The following is a 19,698-nucleotide window of genomic DNA, read 5'->3' as shown; positions in this document are numbered from 1 at the left end:
ATGTGTGAAATGTATTATATTTGCCAGTATTCCAATTTATTTAACATGACTGAATTTAGTCTATTACATACAAAGCACAGCGGATGTATATTATGTATTATTTTTCTATGGCCTATATATTTGACAATTTTGCATAGCGGTTCAAGTTTTTATGCCCTTAAAATTGGTATATTATGTTTGGAGGATATTGTGCTACACTAGATGGACCTCCACTGATCGGATCTTGATTGCCTATTCTAATTAATTTTGCTGTCTAAGGTGACACATTGTACTTTTAGAAATCTTTTCTACAGACCTTGACTGTTTCTTTCTGCCCCTCATACAGATGTGTCATTGTTCCACACACCCAGATGAGGAATCCTTCCTGTTGAATACTTGTCAGATACACACAGATGGTGAATGGATCTGCCTGCCTGACCTACTTAAAAATGGTTCATTCAGGAAACGGCCAATGATTTTGCTGCTTCATGTTAAAACATTTTTATTCATTACAAAAAACTGTAATAAAAACTGAGGACAAACCAGCAGGGAAGCCAACAGAGGATTGTGATAAAGAAAATGAAGTAGAAAAAGTAAGATATTCCCAGCTCCTCATCTAAAGGTACTGTCACACTTAGCGATGCACCTGCGATCCCGACCAACGATATGACGCGGTGAGAATCGCTGGTGCATCGCTAAGTGGTCGCTAGTGAGCTGCCACACAGGCAGATCTCACCAACGACATCACAGAGGTTGGGGGTTGCTACTTACCTGTCAGACGAGGCGATCCTGATGTCCGCCCATCCGCGTCCACGCGTCATTCATCTCCACAGCAGGAAGCTGATGACGAGAAACGGTCCAGGACATTCTCACGCGATCAGCAATAACCAGAGGGGGAGCGGTCGGAGGTAAGTATCACACATAGCGATATCGCTAGCAATATCACTATAACGTCACAAAAACCAGTGACGTTATAGCGATATTGCTAGTGATATCGCTTGGTGTGACAGGCCCTTAAAAAGTGATTCCTTAAGTGTTTTCTTCCAGGTCAACATTCATGATCATGTTTTATGCAGCAATAAAAAAAAGTAGATATGAATTGCTTGTGTGTTGTTTTGCAAGTGTAAAACTCATACTGTAATCAAATTGGTTGTCTAATGAAACAGAACAATATATTAATAATAGTGTCTAGAGATTTTTCCTGGTTTCCCTTCATGTAGTACATAATGACTAATCTGAACCACCATCACAAAATCTCAGTGAAAATAAATACCCCTAAAATAAATGTAGCATTCTCATGAACAAATGGTCAATATCAAATAGCAAACACCGTGCAACTTTTTTAATATATGTAAGACTTCAGTGTTTTAACTTTTTTAAATTGTAAGGCTTTATTTGAAAAAAAAAAAAAAATCGTAGTCCAGTGTTCAACTCTGTCAGTGGCTTATTTTTCTTGGTATCAGACATATTGAATTACCAGAAGGATAAAGGGGAGGATTGGCACAGCTTGTAGATTAGGGTACTGTGCCGTACACCCAGAAAAAGTAAATGTGACCAAAAGAAAGGGAGGTGTACATAAATCACTAGTAAATCAGATATATAGAAATATGAAACTGCGTGCATACAAAAATGTGGGATCAAATTTAATGAACATGATGAATGTCAATACGTTAAAAACATTTTAAAAACAAAAAAGGGCGAGGTTTTGTTTTTGGTGATTAAAACAGATCTACCATACAATATTCAAAAGGAGACCCAATCAAGCTCCCTATGGCCCATAAATATAGAAATTACAGTAAGTACTACAAACACTGCAAATAGGATGCACATAATGCAGAATAATGTCTGGTGTTTAGCTAGAAATCACAAACAGCCCATAACTTGAGAGATTAAAGGGTGGAAATAGAGTAAGACACAAAATAGAGCATTATTGGTGGTATTAAATTAGCATCAATTAGATGATTTTGTATAAAAATGGAGAAAATGTAAAATTGTTATGGAGTACAGCATTTATCAGAGAAAGGTAAACAGGAAAGTATTTACTGTAAAAATCAAAATGTAAAAGTGATGACTTCCAGAGAAGGGGCCTGTGACAACAAAGGAAACAACTTGTAACATATGTTAGGGAGAATGGTTTGATTATTAGAGCCATCCAATTCATAAATGTTTTGGCAAGTTGCATAGTAAATGTAATTCTTTTATGACTTCCCAATTACAGACTTTTTAATGCGATGTTATGGATTAATTTAATTGTAATAATTGTAATTTAAGAGCAAAAATTATAAAAACCTTACAAAGAATATGATTTAGATTTATTTGTACCTAGACTATTTTAGCATTCCCCTTTCCTGAATGATAGAAGATCAAACTTTCTAGAATTCCGATTATAAAATTGATGCTTGTAATGATTTCATTCTTTTTTTATTATTTATTTATATAGCACCATTGATTTCATGGTGCTGTACATGAGAAGGGGTTGCATACAAATTACAGTTATCACTTACAGTAAACAAACTAACAATTACAGACTGATACAGAGGGGAGACAGGACCCTGCCCTCTTGGGCTTACATTCTACAAGATGGTGGGAAAGGAGACAGTAGGCTGGGGGGTTGCAGCAGCTCCAGTGATGGTGAGGTGATGGCTCCAGTAGTGGTGAGGAGGCAGCGGGGATCATTGCAGGCTGTAGGCTTTCCTGAAGAGATGGGTTTTCAGGTTCCGTCTGAAGGATCCGAGTGTGGTTGATAGCCGGACGCGTTGGGGCAGGGAATTCCAGAGGATGGGGGCTATTCCAGAGAAGTCTTGGAGGCGGTTGGGTGAGGAGCGAATAAGTGTGGAGGAGAGAAGGAGGTCTTCCAGGTTATTGGAATGCTAATGAACAAATTAGCAATCAATGGAAGTGAAAAGTTTCTCTTGTATATTAAACAAAACTGTTTTGATAAAAAAAAATTACAATTAAGGCAAGAACAAAGGAAAAAAGAAGACCATTGAAAAACATATAACTGTCAGTTTGTGCAGTTCAGAGTAAAAAATGCTCTCATGGGCAAATTATAATGTGAATTTCAGGCTTTAAACTAATTAGTAGCAAAATAATCACAAGAACAAAAATTTAGTTTTATAGCCACTTTAAGCCATAATTTCAATAGAAATACTATAAAAATGGCTGTGCTCTGTTTGTACTCACCAGCATGAGAAAAAAACACCTTCCCCGATGAACTTGCTCCTGTGAGGGAGCAGTTATAAAGATTAGAAATTTTTTGCATTTGTAGGATTAAACTAAATTTACCACTGTTACGTCAGAAAAAAATACACAATAGCCCTTGTATAGAGGGTGTTTTATATTGCATCACGACATCTCAGAAACATCTGGAAACCCCAAAAGGGAAATTTAGTTCTATGATATTTGAGTTATGACAATATATTGTATACATCATGACAAATTTCATGTTACTACAACATGGTTTAGCAATGTAGCCAACAACTCACTAATCCTATAAAATAATTTTTGGAAACATTGCATGGTTAACTCTGAATAGTGTGAATACCTATGAAATAGGTAGGATGGAAACATTTGGCAGCAGACCATCACCTGGAAAAACAGAAGATCAGGTGCATTTGAGTGGCTCTAACCAGACATTGATTTAATTTAGAATCTGGTTTAGGATCACAAATTTGCCATAAAGAAATGTTACCACAATTCTTGAAATTAATATATTTATGATGATATAGTAGCATTGTTTACTTTGCTGCTGTAATTAGAATTGCTGAAAGATTAATTTACCTTCTGTTGCGACAAGAACAGGAGTGGAGATAAATATATTTAAGAATAATAGGGCTTAAATCTTTAACTCCAATACTATAAACAGAATTACATTTAATTGTCAAAATGCCCAATGTACCGCCAAATGTCATTTATAAACCACCATGGCCATACATAAAGTCCCCCCTTCTCAAAAGCTTTACAAGCTTTCTTTATATATCCTATTAATAGGCGATATTGTACTATATTGAAAATAATTTTTCACTGAGCTAAATAGTGAAAAATGTCTGAGGATGCTGAAGAAAAGGAAATTCCTGTAGACTCCTGGAATAAAATATATGAACTGTATATGGATGACAACTATAATTCAGCAATTTTACATCAATAAGCAATTCAATGACTCCTAAAATATTAAACTGCAATAAAATATATACAAACTATTAAAAGCAGAAAAGCTTCTTTAGTTAATATCTGGCTTTCAATTATGAAATATATTTTGCCAATTAACTATATTCAGATTGGTTAAAAACAAAAAAACCTACAGGTAGCTGTAATCATAGAATCATAGAATCGTAGAGTTGGAAGGGACCTCCTGGGCCATCTGGTCCAACCCCCTGCTCAAAGCAGGATTCGCTAAATCATCCCAGTTAGATGTCTGTCCAGCCTCTGTTTGAAGACTTCCATTGAAGGAGAACTCACCACTTCTCGTGGCAGCCTGTTCCACTCATTGGTCACTCTGTCAAAAAGTTTTTTCTAATATCTAATCTGTGTCTCCTCCCATTCAGCTTCATCCCATTGCTTCTAGTCTTTCCTTGTGCAAATGAGAATAAAGTTGATCCTTCTACAATGTGACAGCCCTTTAGATATTTGTAGACAGCTATTAAGTCTCCTCTCAGTCTTCTCTTTTGCAAACTAAACATTCCCAAATCCTGCAACCTTTCCTCATAAGACAGGGTTTGCAGAACGGTCACCATTCTGGTCGCTCTTTTCTGAACTTGCTCCAGTTTGTTGATGTCTTTTTTAAAATGTGGTGCCCAAAATTGGACACAATATTCTAGATGAGGTCTGACCAAAGAGGAGTAGAGGGAAATAATTACTTCACGTGATCTAGACTGTATGCTTCTGTTAATACATCCTAGAATTGCATTTGCCTTTTTTGCTGCTGCATCACACTGTTGACTCATATTCAGTCTGTGATCTATTAGTATACCCAAGTCTTTTTCACATGTGCTGTCACTTAGCCCTATTCCTCCCATTCTATATATGCTTTTTTCATTTTTATTGCCCAGATGTAGTACTTTGCATTTCTCCCTGTTAAAAACCATTCTGTTAGTTGCTGCCCACTTCTCCAGTTTATTTAAATCTTTTTGAATCCTCTCTCTCTCTTCTCTAGTATTAGCTATCCCTCCTAGCTTTGTGTCATCAGCAAATTTAATCAGTTTACCCTCAATTCCTTCATCTAAATCGTTGATAAAGATGTTGAACAATACAGGGCCCAGGACAGAGCCCTGTGGTACCCCACTTGAGACATTCTTCCAACTGGATGTGCAGCCATTTACGACCACTCTTTGGGTCCGATCACTAAGCCAGTTATGAATCCACCTAACAGTTGCCTTGTCCATTCCATACTTAGTCATTTTTTCAATAAGGATTGTATGAGAGACTTTGTCAAATGCTTTGCTGAAGTCAAGATATACTATATCTACAGCATTTCCTTGATCCACCCAATCAGTAATACCATCATAGAAGGAAATTAAATTAGTCTGACATGACTTATTAGTTACAAACCCATGCTGACTCTGTTTAATCACTTCATTCTTATCCAGGTATTGACATACATGTTGTTTAATAATTTGTTCAAAGATCTTTCCTGGTATAGAAGTCAGACTCACCGGCCTATAGTTGCCTGGGTCCACCTTCTTCCCCTTTTTGAAGATAGGAACAACATTTGCTCTTCTCCAGTCTTCTGGCACTTCTCCTGTTCTCCAAGAATTTTCAAAGATTATGGAGAGGGGTTCAAAAATTTCTTCTGCTATCTCCTTCAGTACTCTGGGGTGTAATTCATCTGGACCTGGAGACTTGAATACATTTAGGTTAGCTAAGTGTTTCCTCACTATCTTTCTGTTTATAGATATCCTGGATTCTTCTATTCCCTTAATAGGACAGTGAATAACAGTTGATGTTACATTTCCTTTCTGAGAGAAAACAGATGCAAAATAGGAATTTAAAAGTTCAGCCTTCTCAACATCCTGTCTTACCATTTCATCATTTTCATCCTGTAAAAATCCTATAGCATCTTTGACTTTTCTTTTACTTTTGACATATCCCCAAAATCCTTTATTATTGCTTTTGACATCTCTTGCAAGCCTCAATTCATTTTCAGCTTTAGATAATCTGATTTGTGCCTTGCAGGTTCTGCAGACAGCATTATATTCTTCTTTAGATATGCCTCCTTCTTTCCATTTTATAAACATTTTTTGCTTCCTTTTTAGCATGTGCTTAAGTTCTGTGTTCATCCATCCTGGTTTCCTTAAATGCTTCCTATTATTAATTAGTAATATTAGTGAGCAGACAATGGCGCTTCTGCACTGAAGTAAAGGAATGTTTGCTTACTCAAGATTTAATTATAAGAATGTAAATTAACATTAATAATTTTGACTTCAAGACCTGACAAAGATCAAGGCCAATAAAGGGCCTGTCACACTAAGCGATATCGCTATAATGTCACTGGTTTTTGTGACGTTATAGCGATATCGCTAGCAATATCGCTATGTCTGATACTTACCTCCGACCGCTCCCCCGCTGGTTATCGCTGATCGCACGAGAACGTCCTGGACCGTTTCTCTTCGTCGGCTTCCTGTGGCACCGATGAGCGACGCGGGCGGGAGGACGTCAGAATCGCCTCGTCTGACAGGTAAGTAGCAATCTCCGACAGCTGCTATGTCACTGGTGAGATCTGCCTGTGTTGCAGCTCACTAGCGACCACTTAGCGATGCACCAGCGATCCTGGCCGGGTAATATCGCTGGTCGGGATCGCTGGTGCATCGCTAAGTGTGACAGTACCTTAACAGACTAATATATAGTAAATCCTTTCTTATAATAAAGAAACGAAAAAGAAGAGATCCATAAAAGTGGCTAACAAGGGGCCCCACACATCAAAGTGGCTACCAAGGGGCCAAAATGGCTACCCAGGGGCAGGGCCCTGCATGCCAGACTTGCTCCTGAGGTTCATTGGCACCAAAGTGGTTTCTGAGGGGCCCTGGGAACCAGACTGGATCCTGAGGGGGCCCGCAAAACAAAGTGGGTCTTGGGCTTCACATACTAAAGTGGCCCCTGAGAGGCCTTGCATATCAGACTGGTTCCTGAACGGCCCCGAAATCATAGTGGCTAAAGTGGCTTGTGAAGGGCTGTACTATGCCAGTTGCTCAGGCTTTTACCAACCTAAGATGATTCGCACCACAAGAATGTCCACAAAATATTTCCATGAAAATGCAATATGCGCTTTTGTCCATTTTTATTTTTCAGGGGTACAGCTGCTATTAAATGGTTGCTATCATTACTAAGGTCCCCATTACACTGAACGAGCATCCGATCTATGATGTTTCAGCAATACCCTGCTGTGACGGTGGCAATTGCTGCATGTGACAGTGGGATACAACATCGCAAGGGGCATTCCTGAGCATGGCAGATCCCAGTAGCGGCCGTTTTGATCACTGGGGTGTCATGCATCATACACTCCCAGCGAAGAAAATTGTTCATTGTGACCGCTGCGCTTGCAATGCTGCAATGTCGGGTTTGTGACATTGCAGCATCGCAATTGCCAGCGGTATCATTCAGTGTGAAGGGACCTTAAGGACTTACTAGTCCACTAATTGTACAATTTTATTGAATAAATAGGGACCACTACACTGTTATAAGAAATGTATGTGACAAGGTTCCCTGATTTCTATAACAAATGTTAGTGGCCTGATTAATGAAAATTGCCTCAGAGTAAAACCATTTTGGTTGTCCATAGCAACCAGAGGTCAGCTTTCATATTTGAAACTGCTGAGGTAAAGTGAAGCAAATGGTGGTGACATCACACAGGTCCTTTAGCCTGCAGCCAATATTATATGATGGTGGCATCACTACATCACCCCCATTGGCTTCATATACAACCCATCCCAGGTTGTGCCATCGCTATACACAGCATTCATATTCTAACTTTACTTTCTTACAGTCCACACCTGATTCACTGCTGTAAAGCTGGCAGCGCTGTTCAAGCACCATGTATTTCCTTCAGGAAATGCCCATCTAGTTTTAAATGATCACTCAGTGGCTTCTTTATGTGGTGGTAAATACTGACAGTAACCAAAAATGTGAAGTGAATTATCACTATACAGATATGTATAGATCATAGTGAGACATGCTGGAAATGTGTATTTGGAGCCGCAAAGCATGATGGAGGTAGAGCAGCAATGCATCACTGGTAATGTTATATCCAAGACTATGTGGTAGATAAAAGTGATAATTTGGCTTAATTTGAGTTAATGTTACAATCTTCAATGTTAACCATCATGTTACACCAGAGTTTAGATTTGTGGCTCCAGATGTAATAGGAGTATAGTTATTATTACATGGTAATTTATGGTGCCATTTTACTTTTACATGGATGACACTTTTGGACATTAAAGGTCATTCTGAAGTGTAGACATAAAACTCATGTGCATTTTGTGTATATGTGGAGCTGATTAGCATAAATACACAAGACTGTACAGAGCGGAGCCGCTTTCTGATTTTTAACTGTCACAAGAAACTTAAACTATAGAACCTTTGTCCACTGGTTTTACAAAAGAAAAAAAAAAACAAATAGTAGCTAAACAACAACTTCACCCTGTATTGTGTTATCAGTAGGGGGCTGTGAAGCCAAGTGACTTTGGTATTTTAGAAAGATCGACATCTTTTAAATGAGGCCCAAGTGTCACTAGTGCTTTGGACCTGATCTTCATGTTTCTTTGATGGTTAAAATTGACACATTGATTAGTGTTTTATTCATGTGTTTCACATATGGAAATATAAATTGTAAAGTGTCTGCTACTTAGTGCAATGTTAATTGGAAACTGTGTGCATTTCATGATTTTCAGACTTATGGGCAAATTTGATCTGATTTTTTTGCATGAATCTTTAAAAATATAACTAAAAAAGGGAAATCATTAGTTTACAATTACCTATGTTGAGCAGAACTCAACCCTTTTACTCAGTTACATATACTAATAGTTTCAGAAAAAATCAATACCAAATTTAAAGTCAGATACAGATAAAAGGATAATACCCCGAAATGGAAAGCTGCAGCTAATTTTGCCTCATATTCGAACAACAAAAAAAAAAAATTTCTATCCCTACAATAGAAGTCAAATATATCCCCTTAATCAACTTGACATCCTTTCTCTCTTTCAATATTATTCAAGATACTAGAGACAAGCAGATCTTGCAAAACATGAGCAGCAAGTTGTGTGGATTTTCTGTGAAATTCGATTCACAGTGCAGTTATTCTCCCCCACTTATATGTTACATGTTATTTTCTATGGAACCACCAAAAACAGGACAGTACAAATTGCCAATAAAATGTAAATTTTATTTTAAATAATTAAACAAATTTATACATAATAGAATACAGACAAAAATAACACCAGAGATACTGCTATCCTAACAGGGAGCCATATTACACATTACCCACAAAATATTTGAAACCTTTGGAGTCTTCTCTCTTGAGTGAGACTTCTGGTAATGAACAGATCCTGAAAGTCAGTGCATGTCAAAATTTTATCATAATTTGCCTATTGAAGAGCAATAACTACAGAGATTCAATGTATAATGGTAAAATAAAGATGTCTTGATTAACGGACTAGACGCAGTGAGCAATGGAAAGGTGAGGGTGATTAATTCTATCTTAATTTAGAATTTTTTTATATTTTGACTCTTGCAGTATTTCAAATAATACAAGTGAGTTCACCCATCAGTAATAAAATACAATTAGTCCTCAGATTCATTTTTTGCACTTTACATGTGTGGTCATTGTTTTAACCAATCTCTTTTGTGATAGGAGCCATATGAGACATTAAACTTTTTAGAATGCCCTGACATTTAACAGCCAGATCACATTTCTATTGGTTGGACTAGATTGAAAATGGCTCTTTTACTGATCACAATTTTTTTTCTTTGAACCATTTATTGCTATACAGAATCTTGAAATATGTATGCTGATGAGTGAAAATTGATGAAATTATACTTAAAATCCTGCTTTCTCAACCATTGTGAGACTGGTCGACATGAGTATTCACATTTCTTTAATAAAACATGGGTGCCATCTAGGTTTGCTATGTTAGATAAGGTAGCATTCAGAAGGGGAGGAGATTCCTGGGTGTTTGCATTTCACTAATGAATAAAGGGAGGAGCAAACCTCTCACAATTTGTATAAAAGAAGAAGACAGCTTGGTAGCTGCACAACTCTTCTGCTGTTTGTTGGTGACTGGTCACTAAGCATTTGTGAAGAAATAACAATGGATACCCAGGCACAGACAAACCCTGAAAAGGTAATGTTTGCTTTTAGTTTTAATTTCTAGAATTATCAAAGAAATAAGATATTTTAGGATTTTTCATTGCCTGTTATTTTGCAACTTTCCTTAAAGGTTTAACATTTCTAATATGTATATTAAAATTGACAGTATTCTGAATTACTAAAGATGACTGGCTAGCATGTAGGAAATAGGCCAATGTCAGAGGATCTAGTTTATCCAATTTTTCTATGGCCTACATATTTGAAGATAGGGCTTAACAATTTTAAGGGAGTAGTTTTCATGAAAGGCTATTTTGTTATTGGAGGATAGTCTGATCTGAAATTTTTTGCATATTCTTAAAAATACAATGTCACCTTAGTCAATAAAATGTCTTTAATATAATGCAATAGCTTTTCTACAGACCTCAGCTAATGCTTCTTTGTGTCTCTCACACAGATATGCTGTTGTGGCCCCGTGCTCAGTTCTACATACCCAGATGAGGATTGGTACCAAGATATGGGTTGTCCGGCACATGGAGATACTCCAGAAGGGGAATGGATCTGCCTGACCGATCTAATGCAGCAAGGTCCAAGGAAGCGGCCAAGGCTTTTGCCACCGCATGTCAAAACATTTATATTTGTTCATATAAACAGAAAAGAAAGCGAGGACACAACTGAAGAGAGTGACACAGAGGAGAGTGACACAGAAGAGGAACCTGAGGTTTTGGAATTTAATGAAAGTGAAGACAGTGACTCAGAGACCATTCCAGAGCCTCATCCAAAAAAGAGGTTTCTTCAGCGCTTTTTGCAAGAACAATGATTCTTTTTCAATTGTATGGACTATTAATAAATTTCTAAATTTTTTAAATACATAGATTGCACGTGTGTTGTGTGATGCAGATTTAAAACTCATAATACTGTAATAAATCAAGTTAGTCACCTAATGAAATGTGCCAAACTTTCTAGAGGTTTTTACTTGTTTCCCTTCATGTATTACATAATGACCCCAAGCTGGTATCCACCCCAAAAACACTCAATAATATATTTACTTTAGGGGTATTTCTTTAAACAATAACCATTTTCTTTAGCAAATGGCCAATATCAAATAGCAAACACCATGACTCTTTTAATATATTATATTTCATTTAGATTTAGAGGGTAAAAGTAAGCAACACTGCAAAGGAAGTGCAAATAGGATGCAAATAGTGGATCATTGCTGTGAGTTACCCATAGATCACAATAAACAAAATAGAATTTTTTTCAGGATAAATCTAAACAGAAAATAAGCAATATTGAGGGTGTTGCCGATATGGTATGCATAGGAAATGGTTAAAATATTGTGGTAAACCAGCATCAACAAATTTTCAAGAATACAGTGGTTGTTACACAGGTAAATATCAACCGATGTGAATATATCAAACAGGTCACCAAGAGATATCTGATACATTTTCAAAGCTCAGAGATTTTCAATCACCATCATGAGAAAAAAAACTTGCCTGATGTATACGTACGTGTGAGCGAACCTTTAAAGGAGTGATGAGAGCATCCTACAAGTGCAAATCAACATGAAACTAAATTTATCATGGTTATGTCAGAAAAATTATTCCACAGCCCCAATATGTAGAGTGTTTTATTCTGCACTGTGACACCTCAGTAACATCTGAAATTCCAAAAAAGGTAACATTATATACTATATTGTATACATCATGACAAATTTCTTATTACTGCAACAAAATTTAGCAATGTAGCCAACAACTGACTAATACCAAGAAATAATTTTCAGTAACATTGCACGGTTAACTCTGAATAGTGTGAATATTTATGAAATAAGGAAGATGGAAGCATTTGTCAGCAGATAATCACATGGAAGAAACAGAGCATCAGGTACATTTTGAGTGGATCTTAGCAGACCTTGATCTAATTTAGAATCTGGTCTAGGATTACAGGTTTAATGTAAAGAAATGTTACCACAATTCCTGAAGATAATATATTTATGATGATGTAGTAGCATTGGTTACTTTGTTGCTGTAATTAGAATTGCTAAAAGATTAATTTACTTTACTTTGTGAAAGGAACAGGAGTGGAGATCAAGGTGATGAATAAATCTATTAAGTCTTCAATTTTTGCCTACAATACTATAAAGAGAATTACATTTACTTTTCTAAGCTACCAGTGTATTAAGGATTATCAGTTATAAACCGCCATGGCTATGCATATAAGGGGCTCGTCTCAAAATCTTTACAAGTTTTAATTCAGTATCATGTATCATATAGATAGGGAATATTGTACTATATTGTAAATAAAGTAAATAAATTTTCACCAAACTAAATAGTGAACAATGTGTGAGGATGCTGGATGGCAGGAAATTCGTCTAGACTTCTGGAATAAAATATATGAACCATATCTGTATGACAACTGCCATTCAGTAATTTTTTGTCAACAAGAATTCAATGGCTGCTATAATATCAAACTATAATATTCTACAAACTATTAAAAAGCATTAAAGTTTCTTTAGTTAATATCTTGCTTTCGATTATAGAAGATAATTTGCCGGATAACTATATTCAAATTTGTTGAAAACAGAAAACCTAGAAGTAGCTCTAATATTAGTAACCAAATAGACAATGGCGCTTCTGCAATAATGTAAAGTAAATGTTCGTTTATTTGGGATATAATTAAAAGAATCTAAATTAACATTAAAAACTTTTACTTCAAGACCTGGCATCAAGATTATGGCCAATAACAAAAAAGTTTTGTTGCATCTCTAATAGGATTATACATGCTGCCTTAAGGCCCCTTTACATTTAGCTATGCATCAGTGATCCCAACCACGATATGACCCGGTCAGGATCGCTGGTGCATCACTAAATAGTCGCTAATGAGCTGCCAAACAGGCAGATCTCAGCAGCGACGCAGCAGCGGTCTTTACTTACCTGTCACTCGTCGGCGCCAGCAGGAAGTCGCCGAAGAGAAATGGACCAGGCGATTGCCAAAAACCAGTGGGTAAGCCAGTCGGAGGTAAGACTCACATGTAGCGATATCGCTAGCAATATCGCTGCTGCGTCACAAAACCGGTGACGCTTTAGTGATATTGCTAGCGATATCGCTATGTGTAAAGCCCCTTTACTGCAACATGCAAATCAATGGATAATTACACTGACACAGGTATAATAGGGAAATATGTATGTAATAGGGCAATGTAAAGTACCCAGTAGACAGTTGAACGTAACTGGGTTTGTGATTGAACCTCACATTTTGTTATAGTGTTCTCCTTAGAAACCAAAACTTAGTTATTTGTCGTCCAAGCAATGTTTAATTGTATTGTACAGGCAACTATAGAAAAAAATGTACAAGTAAGCATGTAGAGAAAACTTTATAATGTAAACTTACTAAATGTTTTACACTTTTCCCTGTAAATCTAGCATAATGAAGATTCCTAAATAAATTCAAGGTAGAAATATAATTTGACTAGAGCATTTATGGTAGAAAATTATCTTAGCCTGCTGATCTTTGTAAAACTTATGCTTGTAAAATGAATTATCAAGGTTCATTTTCCAAAGTAGGTAATTTTTAACTCCGAGTTAATATAGTAAAGCAACTTACTAATACCCACATTTGATATGTCCCCCATCTAATACAAAATATAATACTCATCAATACAAGTCAAGTCATTAACATATAAGAAAATGTAATAAGATACAAGTAATAGTCACCTAGTTTATAATAAAGTGTAAAATTAAGTTAAAGAGGTATTCCCATCTCCAAGATCTTATCCCAATATTAACAAAAATGGCTAATTAAAAATCTAGATTAATCCACTTTTTGTCCACCAATTATACAAATGGCACTTCCAAATACAACTTACAAAACAAAAGGGACAGTGATAAACTGTCACCAATAGAAGAGAACCATACGTGAACACACAATTCTGATTTTAATGATTAAAAATCAATAAAATTCATCGATCTTTTACCTGTTTGATATGTAGTACAAATAAGGGATACTACAGCTGTATACCAGCATATGATTAAAGGGTGCACATGTGGTAACTATCATTAAGGCCATAGGCATAATAAAACTGGATACCTTGTGTCATTCTTTTTCATGTGATGTAGTGATATCCTTTTCTTTATTATATATGTGCAATATCTAATTTTCATTATTGTGATTATCGGCGGTTATTGTCCCATGGGGTATGTTCATTGTAATTATGGAAAAGTAGTTTATTTTTATGGATTTTTAATCATTAAAATAAGCAGAATTTTGTATTCACGTATGGTTCTCTTCTATTGGTGACAGTTTATCACTGTCCCTTTTTTTTTTGTAATTAAAAATCTAGTATAGTTCTTCTGATTCGCTATGTAGCTATACAAATGTAGGGCATTGCAGTAGCTTAGATATCTATTGCTATGACCATTAGTCGTGCTAGATAAACAATGTTTATTACTTTATGTATACTATATATGCACTGTTGCAATACACTTTATGGGATTTAAAACTGTATATTCCATCTGGCATAGTATGTATGTCACTTTTAATGGATGGATATGTTATTTTTTGTAATTATTGTTAAGTAATATTATCAGGTACACCCCTATATATCTATCACATTCACTTGATCATTGACTGAAAACTGTCCACATCTCCACAGACCAAAATGTTGCCCAGATGGGCTAATAAAAGTAGCTCTTTTTCCACTGAGCATGATGATGATGCCTCCATTTTTTGGATTTCTACAGTTGAGGTTTGATCTTTGCCTGGGGGGATTTTCTCCCAATTTTTCATTTTTCTTTTTGTCTTTGTGCTGCTCTAGTTCTCTTTTTTTGTGTGATTAAAGTAAGCAATAATGCTGGATTATGTCTATATTTACCTATAATTTTAGTGCAGATTACAGTATTGTGATGGAAGAACCAGATTTTTGTGTGTATCTTTTTACTTTTGGCTGTCTCTTTATATGGTTCAGAAAAGTTCCGACCACATTATAAAGCAAAAACTGTATTCTTGAGAATACATTTTCTTTTTTTAAATTCGAGGATAATGGAATAAGTTTAAACCATCTTCAGTCCTGGGATCATTCAGTATTAAACATGTATTTTCTAGTCAATTAGAGTAGATTTTTAGCCAGCCTCTTAAGGTTATGCAAAAGTGGTTGACAGCTCACATTTTGCTTCACTGGCACAAAGCTAATTACAAAATAAAACAAAATCAAGTAGAATTAAATTTCATTTGAATACCATTGCCTCACTCTAAGATTACAGTGTTAAACCCTTTAGTCCAGTCCAAGCTTTTCAATACTGCAAATTTGTGGGAAATTTATTTACTATAATTTTTGTAAAATATGTTGATGAATATTAGTGATTACTGAATTACATCCTGTTCAAGGTAATTCAATTTCAAGGCTAAAGGTGAACAGTCTATATTGCCATAAAGATCTATCAGGAAGCCACAGCTCATATATGAGCTGACCGCAAGACAAAACGTAAAGCCAATCTTCACTATACAGGTATGTATGGATCATGTTGAGGCATGCTGGAGGATAAAGCATGGTGGATGTGGAGCCACAATGTATGACTGGAGATTTATCCAACTATTTTATAGTCTTGGTTATCACAGTAATAGGGAAGTCCAACAATTTTTAAAATAAAATCCCTCATTGCTAGTCAGCATGTTGTACCAGAGGTTTGCTTCGTCATGACTGATGCATTTTAATAGGATTATTAATATCTGGTAATATATGGTGCAATATAATTTTTCCATGTTTGATATTTTTTGGAGATCACATATATGAGAATCATAATCTAAATGCCATATAGAAGTGCAGACGTGTGGGGCTGATTATCATGAATACATACAAGACAGTATAGAGCAGAGCCGCTTTCTGCTTTCTAAAGTGTCACAGGAAATGTAAAACAGAAGAATATGCTCACTGGTTATGTAAATAACAATCTAGGGTGAAGGTGTAAAGGGGGTTTTACACTAAGCGATATCGCTAGCAATATCGCTAAAACGTCACCGCTTTTGTGACGTTATAGCAATATTGCTAGCGATATCGCTATATGTGATACTTACCTCCGACGGGCTCCCCCGCTGTCCATCGCTGATCGCGCGAGAATGTCTGACTCCATTTCTCGTCGTCTGCTTCCTGCTGGGCTTCCTGCTGTGACGACGAGCGACGCGAGGAGGCGGGCGGGAGTACGTCAGGATCGCTGTGTGTGAAAGGTGAGTATCGTGCGCTGCGTCGCTGCGATCTTTCTGTATGAAAGCTCACTAGCGATCATTTAGCGATGCACCAGCGATCCTGACCGGGTCGGATCGCTGGTCAGATCGCTGGTGCAAAGCTAAATGTAAAAGGGCCTTTAGGCTGCTATTTTTTTTGTCTTGTTTTATCAAAAGGGGCTGTGGAGTAAAGACTTGGGATTTATTTGTCCTTCTGAAAGAGCAATGACTGGAGGCCTAAGTGTCATTAGTATTTGAGATCCAATTGTCAGGGTTTTAAACATATGAAAAAAAAGTACAAAGCTTCTCCTACTTAGTGCAATATTAATCCCTTTCTGACATCAGACGTATGATTCAATCCCCAAGCCTATTTGACTAGGGCGTAATATTAGGTCATCTCGATTGGGGTGTGAGCGGGCGGTGACCGCAGGGTGTCAGCCAATTCTGACAGCCGATACCCGGCACTAAGTGACACAAGATCCTGATCATTGCGATTGTGACCCAATGGCATCCAGCAAAAAAAGAAGAGTATTTGAATTTTTTAGTGTATGGAGCAATATATTAGGCCCATTGTGCATGGAGCATATGTTATAAACCATAAGAAAAAGGAGCTTAATACCAGATCAAAATAAAAATAAATCTTTATTGATACATTTTGAAAATAAAAAATAAAAATAAGTGCTGAAGCCCAAAACAGAGGCCGCAAATCCAATAACAGTCCAGAGAGACCTTAAGACATCAACACAAGAATACATGATTAAAAAGATATTTAATAAATATAGTATATAGAGGCAATTCATTTTGCTAATTCAAAAAAGTGCAAATGCTTGCAAACGAAATACAGTCCAAAAAAGTGCTTTGTGAAAAGTAAATTGCTAAGACTTCATGTGCATGTCAAATACCAATTCACTATGGTCAATCATAAAGTGCATAAAAAATCAATTGCTGCTGAAAAAGCATACATGGAATTATGCCTATAAATAGGCTATACTGCTGTAGTGAAAAAGGTGCTCTGACTTCAAGATGCTTATTAGATGCAAATATAGTTTTGCTTCAAAAAGAATACTTTGATTATATCAATTGCTGCTGAAAAGCATGCAATAAAGCTATGTCAAAGCTGCAAATATATAAAGTGCTCTTTGCAAATATAGCATACAAAACAGTGGTATGCACACCAAGTATAAAGAATAAGCGAAATAAAGTGAAACTTACAAATGTGAGAGAGGTCTAATGAAGGTACTCCCACCGCCCCACCATGCATTTAGTGATAGCCATTTCCTCAGGAGGTACGTGTTTGGGAAGGGGGCAAGCACATATACTGCAAGATGGCTAAAGAGACGGTAGCATTACATGTGTATAACAATTATTTTTGTCCACGGGTAGAGACGAAGAGACCAGAAGGAGCCCATAAATGATGCATGCTCTGTGAGATTGAGGTTACTTACAATATAATCCTCTTTTTCTGGGATTTTATTAGTACTATCCCAGTATTTATGTTTCACATATATTTAAATTATATTCATGTGTGTTTGTTTTGTAGGGGTGATTTTTATAACTTTATTTATTTTATTTTTTTTTATTTATTATTTTTTATTTATTATTATTTTTTATTTTGTTTGTTCTACTATAATTGTCACTGTTACACTTTATTATTATTCTCATTAATATGAGACTTTGTGGTATTTATATCTTCTTTATTCACTTTAATATTGTCTCTATCAAACATTGGATATAGCGATTTCTATGCCCTCTTTTTTGCCCATATTAAAGATGGTGGCTTCAGTGTGTGTGCGCATGCCCAGTGTGGCGGCTCCCATGATTCAATTCTCCGGCGGCTAGCGGTGACACGGGAGGCTATTGACATCATGAGGGATTTCCCTCTGCCTTCTGGTCAATTCTGGTATCAGACATATTGAATTACCAGAAGGATAAAGGGGAGGATTGGCACAGCTTATAGATTAGGGTACTGTGCCGTACACCCAGAAAAAGTAAATGTGACCAAAAGAAAGGGAGATGTACATAAATCACTAGTAAATCAGATATATAGAAATATGAAACTGCGTGCATACAAAAATGTGGGATCAAATTTAATGAACATGATGAATGTCAATACGTTAAAAACATTTTAAAAACAAAAAAGGGCGAGGCTTTGTTTTTGGTGATTAAAACAGATCTACCATACAATATTCAAAAGGAGACCCAATCAAGCTCCCTATGGCCCATAAATATAGAAATTACAGTAAGTACTACAAACACTGCAAATAGGATGCACATAATGCAGAATAATGTCTGGTGTTTAGCTAAAAATCACAAACAGCCCATAACTTGAGAGATTAAAGGGTGGAAATAGAGTAAGACACAAAATAGAGCATTATTGGTGGTATTAAATTAGCATCAATTAGATGATTTTGTATAAAAATGGAGAAAATGTAAAATTGTTATGGAGTACAGCATTTATCAGAGAAAGGTAAACAGGAAAGTATTTACTGTAAAAATCAAAATGTAAAAGTGATGACTTCCAGAGAAGGGACCTGTGACAACAAAGGAAACAACTTGTAACATATGTTAGGGAGAATGGTTTGATTATTAGAGCCATCCAATTCATAAATGTTTTGGCAAGTTGTATAGTAAATGTAATTCTTTTATGACTTCCCAATTACAGACTTTTTAATGCAATGTTATGGATTAATTTAATTGTAATAATTGTAATTTAAGAGCAAAAATTATAAAAACCTTACAAAGAATATGATTTAGATTTATTTGTACCTAGACTATTTTAGCATTCCCCTTTCCTGAATGATAGAAGATCAAACTTTCTAGAATTCCGATTATAAAATTGATGCTTGTAATGATTTCATTCTTTTTTTATTATTTATTTATATAGCACCATTGATTTCATGGTGCTGTACATGAGAAGGGGTTACATACAAATTACAGATATCACTTACAGTAAACAAACTAACAATTACAGACTGATACAGAGGGGAGACAGGACCCTGCCCTTTTGGGCTTACATTCTACAAGATGGTGGGAAGGGAGACAGTAGGCTGGGGGGTTGCAGCAGCTCCAGTGATGGTGAGGTAGTGGCTCCAGTAGTGCTGAGGAGGCAGCAGGGATCATTGCAGGCTGTAGGCTTTCCTGAAGAGATGGGTTTTCAGGTTCCGTCTGAAGGATCCGAGTGTGGTTGTTAGCCGGACGCGTTGGGGCAG

Source organism: Dendrobates tinctorius, unplaced genomic scaffold, assembly GCF_039654945.1.
Source record: "Dendrobates tinctorius isolate UK_male_01 unplaced genomic scaffold, ASM3965494v1 ptg000056l, whole genome shotgun sequence".
In the NCBI taxonomy this organism is placed as follows: Eukaryota; Metazoa; Chordata; class Amphibia; order Anura; family Dendrobatidae; genus Dendrobates; species Dendrobates tinctorius.
The sequence above is the reverse complement of the archived record's forward strand: the minus strand, read 5'-3'. Positions refer to the sequence as shown.